The sequence below is a fragment of the Rhinatrema bivittatum genome, chromosome 11 (assembly GCF_901001135.1).
Source record: "Rhinatrema bivittatum chromosome 11, aRhiBiv1.1, whole genome shotgun sequence".
Classification (NCBI taxonomy): Eukaryota; Metazoa; Chordata; class Amphibia; order Gymnophiona; family Rhinatrematidae; genus Rhinatrema; species Rhinatrema bivittatum.
In genome coordinates this window covers 29336716-29349116 of record NC_042625.1, presented here as the reverse complement: position 1 = coordinate 29349116, position 12401 = coordinate 29336716, and positions in this window count along the sequence as shown.

Below are 12401 nucleotides of genomic sequence, written 5' to 3'. Positions count from 1 at the left end.
CCACGGAAAACTTCTGTCAAAGTTTAACAGAACTTTGACTGGCCCAGTCAAAGTTCTGTTAAACTTTGACAGAAGTTTTCCGTGGTGGGCTCCATCCTCGATGTCACCCATTTGTGAGGACAACCATCCTGCTTGTCCTGTGAGAAACCATATTCCCTTTGTGCCCTGAGGGAAACCACCGGTGGGGATCACCTCAGGCCCTCGGCCTTGATGGAGGGCGACGCCTCCTTGGCCCGGGGCCACCTCGGTCAATGCCGGAGCCTTCCTGAGCTTGGACTCAAGCGAGGACAGCGACCGGTGACGGTGCTTCTTTGACCTCCCACGGTGCTTGGCCCAGTCTTTCCCCAGAGCTGAGGCAAACAGCAATGAACCAGACCTGGACCTAGAGGAGATAGAAAGAGGCCGGTCCCCAGCTTCCAACTCGACCTGGGAACCGGTTAAGGGTAAAGCTAGCACGGAACCGGTAGCCCCTGGTCCTTCTTTACCCAGAGGCGTCAACGCCCCCAATGCCAAGGTTGAGGGCTCAGACCTCCTGGGACCGAACAGCTTCTCCATTTTGGATTATGAATAATCTGTCAAGTCTGTGGAACAAGACGCCAAATGATAAGCAGCAAATACAATGCCAGTGTTATACAAATATTTGCAGAAAGAATACAACTGGAACAAAATTAAAGAATATAAACATCTAGGTGGTTGGACTACAGAAGGTAGAAAATATTTTATCAGAAGTGCAAAAGAATTAGGCATAAAGAAAAGACTTGAGGCTGTAAGGTACAATTAGGTCTTACCATGCTAATTTGTCTTTCCTCAAGGCCTGACAGACCAGTCTTCACAGTTAGCTTTGTCCCCCTACCAGCAGATGGAGGCAGAGTTCCAGACCTCTTCTCTGAGGCCCTCCTCTATATAGGCTGGTTCAGCAGGGAAGGAGTCAGTAGGTTCTTTACTCAAGCTGGTGCTGTCTATCGTGAATATTGTAATCCTTGCCGCTTCCCATGCCCCTAGGAAGCATGATTTTAAAACCAAACCCCAAAAACAAAGTGAAGAAAAAACAAATTAAATGCCGGGTGCTACTATTCAGGGGGTCCTGTCTAGGGTGGCCAAACCTTCTGGTACCCTCCTCCCTCACCCACCCCCCCAACTTCTCTTTTTATATAATTACTAGCCGTTAAGCCCGTAACAACGGGCTACATTTAAAAAAAAATTTTCGGACCATTTCCTTTCCACTTCCTCCCCCCCACTCACCTCCCCCCCCCCTCTAGTCTCCCTCCCTCTCTACTGCGCATTTGCGGCACGTCGGTCAGGGCTCCCTTATCTAGTAGATGTTATACACTCTTTTCCATTTTTTTTTTTTTGGCCCATCTACCTGGAGAGGCCTTAACTCAATTGGCAACTTAAATCATGTCCAGTCCATGGTCAAAGACTAGTCCCCCAAGGACTGTGCCCGGGTCCCCCCTTGCCTCTCAGGGCTGCTAAGAAGGGCGGAGGTAACACCTTTTCTAAAAGCTGCTACTCTGGATATCTGCAAGAAGATAATATTCTCCCTTTATTTCCTTCTCCTCTTTCCCCCACCCCCCTTTTTTTTTTTTTTTTTTTTTTTTTACTGGGGAGGGATTTAAGACTGGTCTGTCAGGCCTTGAAGAAAGCAAGGTAAGATCTAATTGTACCTTCCTCTTTGTCTTGCCAGATCAGTCTTCATAGTGGGATGTACCTAAGCTATCGACATCCCGGGTGGGAAAGTCCTAAAGATGCTTCCAGGACTCCCATCATGAATCTGGTATCTCTTTCATGCAGGTGCAGCCTGAAATGCTTCGAGAACATGTGCACAGAGGCCCACGTGGTTGCCTTACAAATGTCTATAGGAGCCACTGACCTAAATTCTGCCCAGGAAGAGGACTGCACCCTTGAGTGTGCTCTCAGGCCCTGTGGTAGGCTGCTTGCTACATATGCCAAGGCAATTGCCTCCCTGATCCATCTTGCGATCAAGGTCTTGGAGGCTGTCTCCCCTTTGCAGACTCCTGAGTATAGGTCAAATTTATTTATTTTATTTATTTATTTTTAATTTTTATATACCGAAGTTCTTGTTGGAATTACAAATCACTCCGGTTTACATAAAACGATGAACTGCCCAACAGCGGATGGGGGCTTTACATAGAACTGTAGAACATAAGGAACAATAAAACCGGATGTCAATTTAACATAGTAATAATAAATATAATATAATATAATATGTACATACAATTTAACTATTTAACGTAGTAGAGATGACCTGTCAAATCTACCATATAGATACAATAAGAGTAATATAGTGAACTTATGGATTCAAAAATTGATTGAGCAGTTGTGGAGTCCTGATAGTAGGAATTGGTGAGATGTCGATAATTTAGGGATACTATTATTTAGGAAGTCCTCTTGTCTAAGTATCATTGAGAATCTGGGAAGGCTTGTTGGAAAAGCCAGGTCTTCAGTCTTTTTTTGAACTCTTGATGACTGGGTTCTAGTCTTAGATCTGGGGGGAGAGCATTCCACTGGTGGGGTCCAGCTGAGATAATGCTCGTTTGCTCAATGCTGATTTTACTTGTGGGACATGCAGTGGTTCCTTTGTATGCGCTTCTAATTGGTCTAGAAGATGTATGCGGTTGAAGTTGAGTGCTTAGCATGATAGGAGCCAGATTGTATATTGCTTTGTGTACTATTGTGAGTATCTTATAGAGTATCCTATATTTGATGGGAAGCCAATGTAAGTTACGAAGGATTGGGGTGATATGGTCTTTTTTGTTAGAACTTGTGAGGATTCTAGCAGCGGAATTCTGTACCATCTGTAATGGTTTGATGGTGTTGAAGGGTAGACCTAGCAGAAGGGAGTTGCAATAGTCGAGCTTTGATAGTATGATGGATTGCAGTACGAGCCTGAAGTCCGAGAAGTAGAGGAGGGGTTTAAGTTTTTTAAGGACTTGCAGTTTGTAAAAGCAGTCCTTAGTGGTAGTGTTTACGAACTTTTTTAGGTTTAGATGGTTGTCTAGCCAGGCTCCAAGGTCTCTGACGTCGGGTGAGAACTTGCTATTTGAGTTAGGAGAGAGGTTTGATGAGATTGTAAGGGGATCCTGGGAGACAATGAGCATTTCAGTTTTATTGTCATTCAATATTAGGTTGAGGTTTGAGAGAATGTTTTTAATCGGCTGTAGGCATTCGTTCCAGTATGTGATGGTTTTTTCAAGGGATTCTGAAATCGGGAGAAGGATTTGTATGTCGTCTGCATAGAGGTAGTGTGTAAGCTTGAGGTTTGAGAGTAGGTGGCAGAGAGGGAGGAGGTAGATATTGAAGAGGGTGGGTGAAAGTGAGGAACCTTGTGGGACTCCTAGATCTGTGAGGACTGGATGCGATTCTTTGTTGTTTATTCTAACTTTGTAGAATCTGTTGCTTAAGAAGGACTGGAACCATCTTAGAGCTGTGCCTTTGATCCCTATATTGGCAAGTTGGTCTATAAGTATCGTGTGTTTTACCGTGTCAAACGCAGCAGAAAGATCAAGAAGAACAAGCAGGTACGATTGTTTTTTCTCCAGGTTAATGAGGATGGTGTCAGTGAGAGATAGTAATAGAGATTCGGTGTTTAGGCGTTTTCGGAAACCATATTGAGCCGGGGATAGAATATTATGATCTTCCAGGTATTCTGACAGTTGCTTGTTGACAATTTTCTCCATCAGTTTGGCAATGAGTGGTAAGTTAGCGATAGGTCGAAAGTTAGCTGGGTCCGATGGAGAGGCGTTTGGTTTTTTTAGTAGTGGTTTGAGGATTGCCAATTTTAACTGGTTGGGAACTAGACCTTGAGAAAGGGATGCGTTAATAATTTCTGCAATTGGTTTTGAGATGGTGTTTGGTATGGCTATGAGGAGATTTGTTGGTAATGGGTCTGATGGATGGGAGGATGGTTTGAGTTTCTTGAGTGTATTTTCTATCTCCAGTGAAGAAGTGAGCTCGAATGAATCCAGGCATGTGTTTTGTTGCGGCAGGGCTGTTAGGTGGTATGTTTGGGTGGAGCTGTTGGTTGTGATTGAATGTGTAAGGTTGGTGATTTTTGTCTTAAAGTAGTCGGCGAGTTCGTTTGCTTTGTTGAGAGCTTGGTGGTCTGGGATGGTGGGAGGAGATGGTTTGGTTAGAGAGGAGACATATGAGAAAAGAGCCTTTGAGTCGAAAATGAAGTTGTGGATTTTTTTTGCGTAGAATTCTCTCTTTGTTCTAAGGATAGTATTCCTGTAAGTGTTGAGGAGGGATTTGTAGATGGCATGTGTCGAAGTGGTTGGGTTTTTTCTCCAGCTTTGTTCATTTTTTCTTAGCGATTGCTTTAGTGATTTAAGTTCTGGGGTAAACCAGGGTTTTCTATTGTCTAATGTGGGTTGTATGGTTTTGGTTGAAGTTGGGCAGATTTGATCTGCGATTTTATTGTTGATAGTGATCCATGAGGTGGTTGCAGTTATTGAGTCTGTAAGGTCTAGTTGGTTTAGTGCTTCGGACATCTTTTCGCTGAGTGTGTCTGGAGAGCATGGTTTCCTGAAGTGGATGGTGGATTTGGTAGCGACTTGAGGTGGTGGGTTGTTGATCTTAAGGGTTGTGTGGATGACTCTGTGGTCAGACCAGGGAACTGGAGAACAAATGGGGTTGGTGTGAATGGTAAATGGTTCGTTAATGAAAATAAGGTCCAAAGTATGGCCTGCCTTGTGGGTAGGACTGTTGATGATTTGCGTAAAACCCAAATGGTTGAGTGAGGAGAGGACTGTTTGGCAGTTGATGGATTGTGTAGTAGCATCTACATGTAAATTAAAGTCTCCGAGGATTATTGCAGGTTTGTCTGTGATTATATGTTTGGCTATAAGTTCGATCAGCGGTGAGGGATCCAATTCTAAGGTTCCTGGTGGGGCGTAAACTAATGCTAGTTGGATTTGTTCTGATTTAAAGAGGGAGAATTCTATTTTGGTGGAGGTGTTCGTAAGTTGTAAAGTTATACTTAGACCTTTTTTTGCTGCAAGGAGGAGTCCTCCACCTCTTTTTTTGGGCCTGGGGACAGAGAATAGGTCGTAGGATTGCATGGGAAGCTGATTTGTGAGTACAGTATCTGTGTGTTTTAGCCATGTCTCTGTGATAGCACAGATATCTGGGTTAACTTCTATGAGATAGTCACTGAGGATGTCCATTTTTTTGGTAAGAGACTGTGCGTTGAATAGGGTTAAGGTAAACAGAGAGAGTCCTAGGAATTGCGTAATTGGAGATATCATTATTGGTATAATCCTTTGTTGTCGTGCAATGTGATGTATTGTAGGTTTTGTGTGCTTTCTGAGTTTGTGCCAAATTTTGGGTATGGTGTAGAGGTGCATTATTGTGGCTTAATTGGTTGTGAAAATGTTGCGATATTGGAGATACTGCAATAGGTATAGGGGAGACTTGATGAATGCTGGAGAGACTGGATGGATGCTGTAAGCTGGAGAGTCTGGATGATTGCTGGAGAGACTGGATGATTGCTGGATGCTGTATGCTTGAGAGTCTGGATGATTGCTGGAGAGTCTGGATGATTGCTGGAGAGACTGGATGATTGCTGGTGAGACTGGATGATTGCTGGGTGCTGTATGCTGGAGAGTCTGGATGATTGCTGGATGCTGTATGCTGGAGAGTCTGGATGATTGCTGGATGCTGTATGCTGGAGAGTCTGGATGATTGCTGGAGAGTCTGGATGATTGCTGGGTGCTGTATGCTGGAGAGTCTGGATGATTGCTGGATGCTGTATGCTGGAGAGTCTGGATGATTGCTGGGTGCTGGGCAGTCTGGAGGAGTGTTGAAAAAGCAGATGTGTGAATGAAGCCTGGATAATGGAGTCCCTGGACGAATGCTTGGGTGGAGCTGACGTTGTGTGATTCGGTTGTGGAGGGTTGGGTGGCAGAGCCGTTTGGTGTCGGTGGTTTCTTGTTATATCTCAGGTTCACACGAAGGGGCACACAAAGGGGCAGGCCCCTTTGTCGTGCTCCTTCGGCGCGCGACGCTCGGCGCGCGACGCCTAACAGGGCGTAGATTTGAAGCCCAGCCGGGCTGTAGCTGGTTGGCTGGCTTCTGGTTTTGGGCGGGACTTGGCGCGGTTCGCGGTTTTTTTGTCTTTTTTCGCCGCGTTTCTTTGGGCGGATTAGGCCTCGGAGCGTGCGGCCGGCGTCGGGGTCCCCCGGGTGGGGAGGCCGAGTACTGACCTGACCTTCCCCCGGTGGGGCTCCGGCGCCGGTCGCGCAGGTCTACGGTCGCGGTGTTGAGCAGGAGCGAAATGGCGCCTGCAGCCTTGTTTTAAAGCCCAGCCGGGCTGTAGCTGGTTGGCTGGCTTCTGGTTTTGGGCGGGACTTGGCGCGGTTCGCAGTTTTTTTGTCTTTTTTCGCCATGTTTCTTTGGGCGGATTAGGCCTCGGAGCGTGCGGCTGGCGTCGGGGTCCCCCGGGTGGGGAGGCAGAGTACTGACCTGACCTTCCCCCGGTGGGGCTCGGTGTTGAGCAGGAGCGAAATGGCGCCTGCAGCCTTGTTTTAAAGCCCAGCCGGGCTGTAGCTGGTTGGCTGGCTTCTGGTTTTGGGCGGGACTTGGCGCGGTTCGCGGTTTTTTTGTCTTTTTTCGCCGCGTTTCTTTGGGCGGATTAGGCCTCGGAGCGTGCGGCCGGCGTCGGGGTCCCCCAGGTGGGGAGGCCGAGTACTGACCTGACCTTCCCCCGGTGGGGCTCCGGCGCCGGTCGCGCAGGTCTACGGTCGCGGTGTTGAGCAGACAAAAAATAGTTTGTCTGGCTTCCTGAACTTGTTCATAACCTTCAGATACCTCCAGAGGACCCTTCTAACATCCAGAAAGTGTAAGTCCTTCCTCCCCTCTGTACAGTCCACCCTTCTGAGCCCTGGCAAAGAGCTCAGCTGACTATGGTGAAATTTAGACACCACCTTGGGGAGAAAGAATTGACCTGGTCTCAGTGTTACCTTTTCTTTCAAAGAGAGATATGGTTCCCAGCACGATAGAGCCTGTATCTCAGATATTCTTCTTGCCGAGCATATAGCTACCAGGAAGGCTGTATTCCAGGTGAGGTCCCTTACCTGGATGTTTTTGAGCAACTCCTAAGCAGCTTTAGCTAGCGCTCTCAGCACCAAGTTCAGATCCCATGCTGGCACTACCAGTTTGCAGGGAGGCCGTATGTGGTTTGCCCCCTGTACGAAGTGGACTACATCTGGCAGAGATATCACTGATGAGCCTTTAATCCACCCTCTGTAGCAAGCAATAGCTGATACCTGGACTCTAAGCAAGCTTACCGCCAGCCCTTTGTCCAAGCTGTCTTGTAGAAACTGCAGTATTGTTGCCGTGTTCGCCTTGCCCTTGGCAATATTTCTCTGAGAACACCACCGCTCAAAAAGCCTCTAGGTCCTCGCATATGCCACTGAGGTTAATGTTTTCCATGCCATCAGAAATGTGGCTATTACCTCCGTGAAGTAGCCTCTTTCCTTGAACCTTTCCTCTCAATAGCCATGCCGTAAGAGAGAATTGTGCTGGGTCTACCATTTTGATTGGCCCCTGGTGCAGGAGGCCCTATATTGGTTGGAACCTGATTGGTTCCTCCATGCTTAGCCTACTTAGGTCCATGAACTATGGCAGTCACAGCCAATCCAGAGCTACTAGGATTACTTGACCTTGGTGGCTCGCAATTTGGAACACAATGCCTCCAGAGATCAGATTACAAAGTGATCTCAAGGCATTTAAGAAAAGTTTAAAAACATGGCATTTAAGAAAAGTTTAAAAACATGCTTTTTAAACAGGCATTTTACAAGGAGACGGGAGAATAGAAATTATTCAGGAATAAGCAGATAAGCACAGACACACAGTACTTAGGACGATACAGTAGAGTAGCCTATGAACCCCACATCACAACTAGCATATTGATAACACTATGTATGATAAACTTACCCGTAAAAATACTTTCAGTACACTCGGTCATGACCCACTTCTCTAAAAATTATTTTGTCTAATGATATATTGTAACTGAACCTTTGACGGCACCTGTTAGAATGTACTATAGTACACTTTTACCTACATTAAATATGTGCCTACATGTAAACCGTTGCGATGGTATATAACTTAGCGATGGTATAGAAAACATTTTAAATAAAAATAAATAAATATTGAGAATTTTTCCCACCATAGGCCGGGGGGGGGGGGGGAGACGCAGCAAAGAACCCCTTCAGGGCACTGCTGGGCTAATGCATCAATACCCTTGGATCCGTACTCTCTTCTCCTGCTGAAAAAGTTGGCTGCTTTGGCATTACTCCTCTTGGCCATGAGATCCCACTGGGGTTGCCCACACCGAGTCACTATCAGTTGGAATGCTTCCTCTGATAGCTCCCACTCTCCTCTGTCCAATCTTTGACGGCTTAGGAAGTCCACTTGTGTTTTCTCTGCCCCTGCTATCTGGGCCGCCGAGATATCCTGCAGGTGACGCTCTGCCCACGTCATTAGGCGAGCAATTTCCATCCCCATTTGTGGGCTCCTGGTTCCTCCCTGCCTGTTGATGTAGGCTACTGTTATCGCATTGTCTGAGAGGATTCGGATTGGTGATCACTCACCCTTGATCTGAATCTGATTAGGACTAGGAGCACAGCCCTGGTCTCCAACCTGTTTATGGAGAAGTTCCTTTCCTGCCACGACCTGAACTCTTGTGCCACCTAACCATTGTAGAGCACTCCCCCCAGCCCTTCCTGCTGGCATCTGTCAAAAGTATGGCCCACTGGCGGGGTTCCAAACTGGAGCCTCTAGCTAGGTTGTGCTTCTCCTGCCACCAGTTTAGGCTTTCCTTTATGTCCCACGGCAATTTCCCCTCAAAATCCAGTTCTTGTGGTTCTCTGCTTGCTAGGAGATACTGCTGCAGCGGTGTCATGTATGCCTTTACCCAAGGCACTGCTTCAATGTCTGTCGCCAATCCCAGCACTTGCAGATATGCTCTTGCCTTGAGCTGCCTGGTGGATATCAACCTGTTCACCTGCCACTGCAACCTGACTATCCTTTCTTCCAGCAGTAACAGCATCCCTCTGCTTGTATTGAACAGTGCCCCAAGGTACTGCAACATTTGAGATGGCTCTTGCATTTACTATCCACCCCAAGGCTTCTAGCTGTCAAATGACCCTGTTACTGTGATGCCTTCTTGCCTCGAGTCCACTCTTACTAGCCAATCATCTAGAAAAGGATAGACTGATTCCCTCTTTGCACAGGGCGGCTGAACAACCACCAAAATCTTTGTGAAGGTACTAGGGGCCGTTGCCAGACCAAACGTTAACGCCTGGACTGATAGTGATTGCCTAAGACAGCAAAGCGCAAAAATCTCTGGAAGCTTTCCCACTTAGGAATATGTAGATAGGCTTCCAGCAAGTCCAGAGAGGAGAGAAATTCGCCCCTTCTTACTGCCGCCTTGACTGTTCTGAAATGTGGGATTCTCAGCACCTGGTTTACCTTCTTGAAGGCCAGCACTGGGCGGTAAGATCCGTCCTTTTTTGGCACTATGAAAAATTAGGAGTATGTGCCTCTTCCTTTTTCCTGGCTGGGAACTGGGGCAATGGCTTTGAGATCTAACAGCCTGCTTCTTTGCTCTGCTGAAAGGAGAGGGGACGAACTGCTCCCTTATGCTGCTCTCTAGTTCTGGGTAGTACCTTTCCTGGATCGTCTCAAGAACCCACCGATCTGATGTTATCTAAGGTCCACGTGTGATAGAACTCCTTTAGTGGAAGCTTCGAGTGGACCTTCACAACTTCATTGTGCCCACTTGGGGGAATGACTTCTGTTTCCTGTGCCTCGTGAGCCATGTCTGGCCCTCCAAAATGGCTGATCCTGCGTCCTGCCTTCCCCTCTTGGCTGGAATCTTGACCGGCACACCCTCTCTACAGTCTCCTAATCCTTTCCTCCAGGTGCCTCAAGGGTTTGGACACATAGGCCTTCATCAGGGACACTAAGTCCTCCCCAAACAACAGTTTCCCTCTGAATGGGAGTTAGCAGACTGCTTACCTATAATAAGTGTTCTCCTACGACAGCAAGATGTTAGTCCTCTTACATGGGTGACATCATCATCATGCCACTATCCACTAGTCCACGCAGGGTCCCTCTTCAGTCTCGTAACATAGAATTACAAAAAATTAAAATAAACATAACGAAACTGAACTCCGCAGGGTAGCGGATAGGTTTCATGAGGACGAACATCCTTGCTTTGCTAGGAGAACACCTGTTACAGGTAAGCAACTCTGTTTTCTTCTAGGACAAGCAGGATGGTAGTCCTCACACATGGGTGAAGGCTGTTCCTGAATAACAGCAAGACCAACCATCATCTAACCAGGTGCCAATGGCACAACAACACTGGTGCGGTTGGTAACAGAGGGAGACAGCCTGAACCCGAACAATGAGCAGTAGGTAGAAAGAGATTTTGGAGGACAGACTGGCCGAGGCTGCTATTGTGTCGGCCTTCCCTGCCTAAACAGCAGTGGGCAGCGAAAGTGTAGTGTGAACTCCACGTCACAGCCTTGCAGATCTCAGCCATGGGGACTGCTCTCAAGTGGGCTACCGAAGCCACCATGGCTCTGACAGAGTGAGCCTTGACATGGCCCCCAAGCTGCAGTACCGCTTGCTCATAGCAGAAAGAAATGCAATCCGCCATCCAGCTACACAGGGTCTGCTTGGCAACTGCAATTCCTAATCTATTCTTGTCATAAGAAATGAAGAGTTTCATGGATTGCCTGTGGCCTGCTGTCCATTTCAGGTAGAAGGCCAAGGCTCTCTTGCAATCCAAGCTAGGCAGAGACCGTTTGCCCTGGTGCAAATGAGGCTTGGTAAAAGAAGTGAGTAGGTCGATCGACTGGTTAAGATGGACTCCATCACCACCTTAGGCAAGAATTTAGGATGCATACGCAGAACCACCCTATCATGAAAGAACCTCATGTATGGTGGATCCGTCACCAAAGCATGAAGCTAACTGACCCTGCACACCGAAGTGACCGCGACCAAAAACATGACCTTCCAGGTCAGGTACTTCAGGTCACAGGAGCGCAGTGGCTCGAAAGGATCCTTCATGAACCAAGTCAACATCACATTCAGGTCCCAGGATACAGCGGGAGGCCGCAAGGGAGGTTTCAATTGCAGCAGACCTCGCATAAAACACCCCAGAGATGGACAAACCATCCACACCCTGGTGGTTGGCACAGATGGCACTCAGGTGTACCCTTATGGAGTTGGTTTTCAAGCCAGCATCCGAAAGGTGATCAAGGTAATCAAGCAGTTTTGATATAGAGCAGGAGAACGGATCTAAGCAGTGAAACGTACACCGCATGGAAAACCTCCTTCACTTCAGGCCATAAGACTTCCTAGTGAAAGGTTTCCTGGAAGCCACCAGGACCGAAGACACATTGTATAACAGGTCAAAGGGCTGCAGAATTAGCCTCTCAATGTCCAGGCCGACAGGGACATGACGAGGTAGGGGGGAAGTCCCCAGACCGATCGGTACCAAGACAGATAGATCTCGCAGGAGCGGGAACCAGATCTGCCTCGGCCAATGAGGGGCTATGAGGAACATGGTCCTCCTGTTCTGCCTCTTTGGAATCTGGAAATAGTGAGAGTAGTACCCCCGCTCTTTCTGCCGCAGCGGAACAAGTTTGACTGCTCTGGCCGTTACGAGGGTGGAGAGCTCCATCAAGAGTATTTCCTGATGCGAGGACAGGCCCCAAGAGGGGCCCAGGGGGGAGTCCATTGGGATATTCAGGAAGTTTAACCAATACTCTCGAAAAACAATGGACAGAACCCAGCGATGCAAGGTGACACAGGGCCAGCAGTCTATGAAGAACCGCAACTGGCCTCCAAGCGAAGGTTCCAGTGCCAAGGGTACAGCCAACTGGCTTATGCTCCCTCACAGCCAGTCAAAACCCTGTAGCGGGGCTCGGCTGGGGAGCCAGCTGAGGCCTGGGGGTCCGCTGCTGTCTGGAGTGGCCCCAAGAGCCCACACACTGAGAACAGGCACAAGAGCCAAGAGGCTAATACTTCCTCTGGTAATAAAAGGACCTCTTTGGGCCCTGTCACAAGGATTTCCTGGCAGAGGACAGTGGGTCCAACGGATTGCCAGAGAGATGCTGAAGGGTCTCATGGTAATCCTTCAACTGAGCCACAGCATCCCTCACCTTCTCGCCAAAGAGGTTCTCACCAGTACACAACAGGTCCGCAAGCTGCTCCTGGACATACACCACCCTATCTGCCATTTCAAGCTTGTCATAGGTGGAGTGCACCTCGTGTTTGTCACATTCCATGCCCTGCTGGACGACCACCAAAAAAGCGTCCTGCTGTTGTTGGGGCAGGCGCTCAGACAATTACTGGACCTGCTTCCAGAG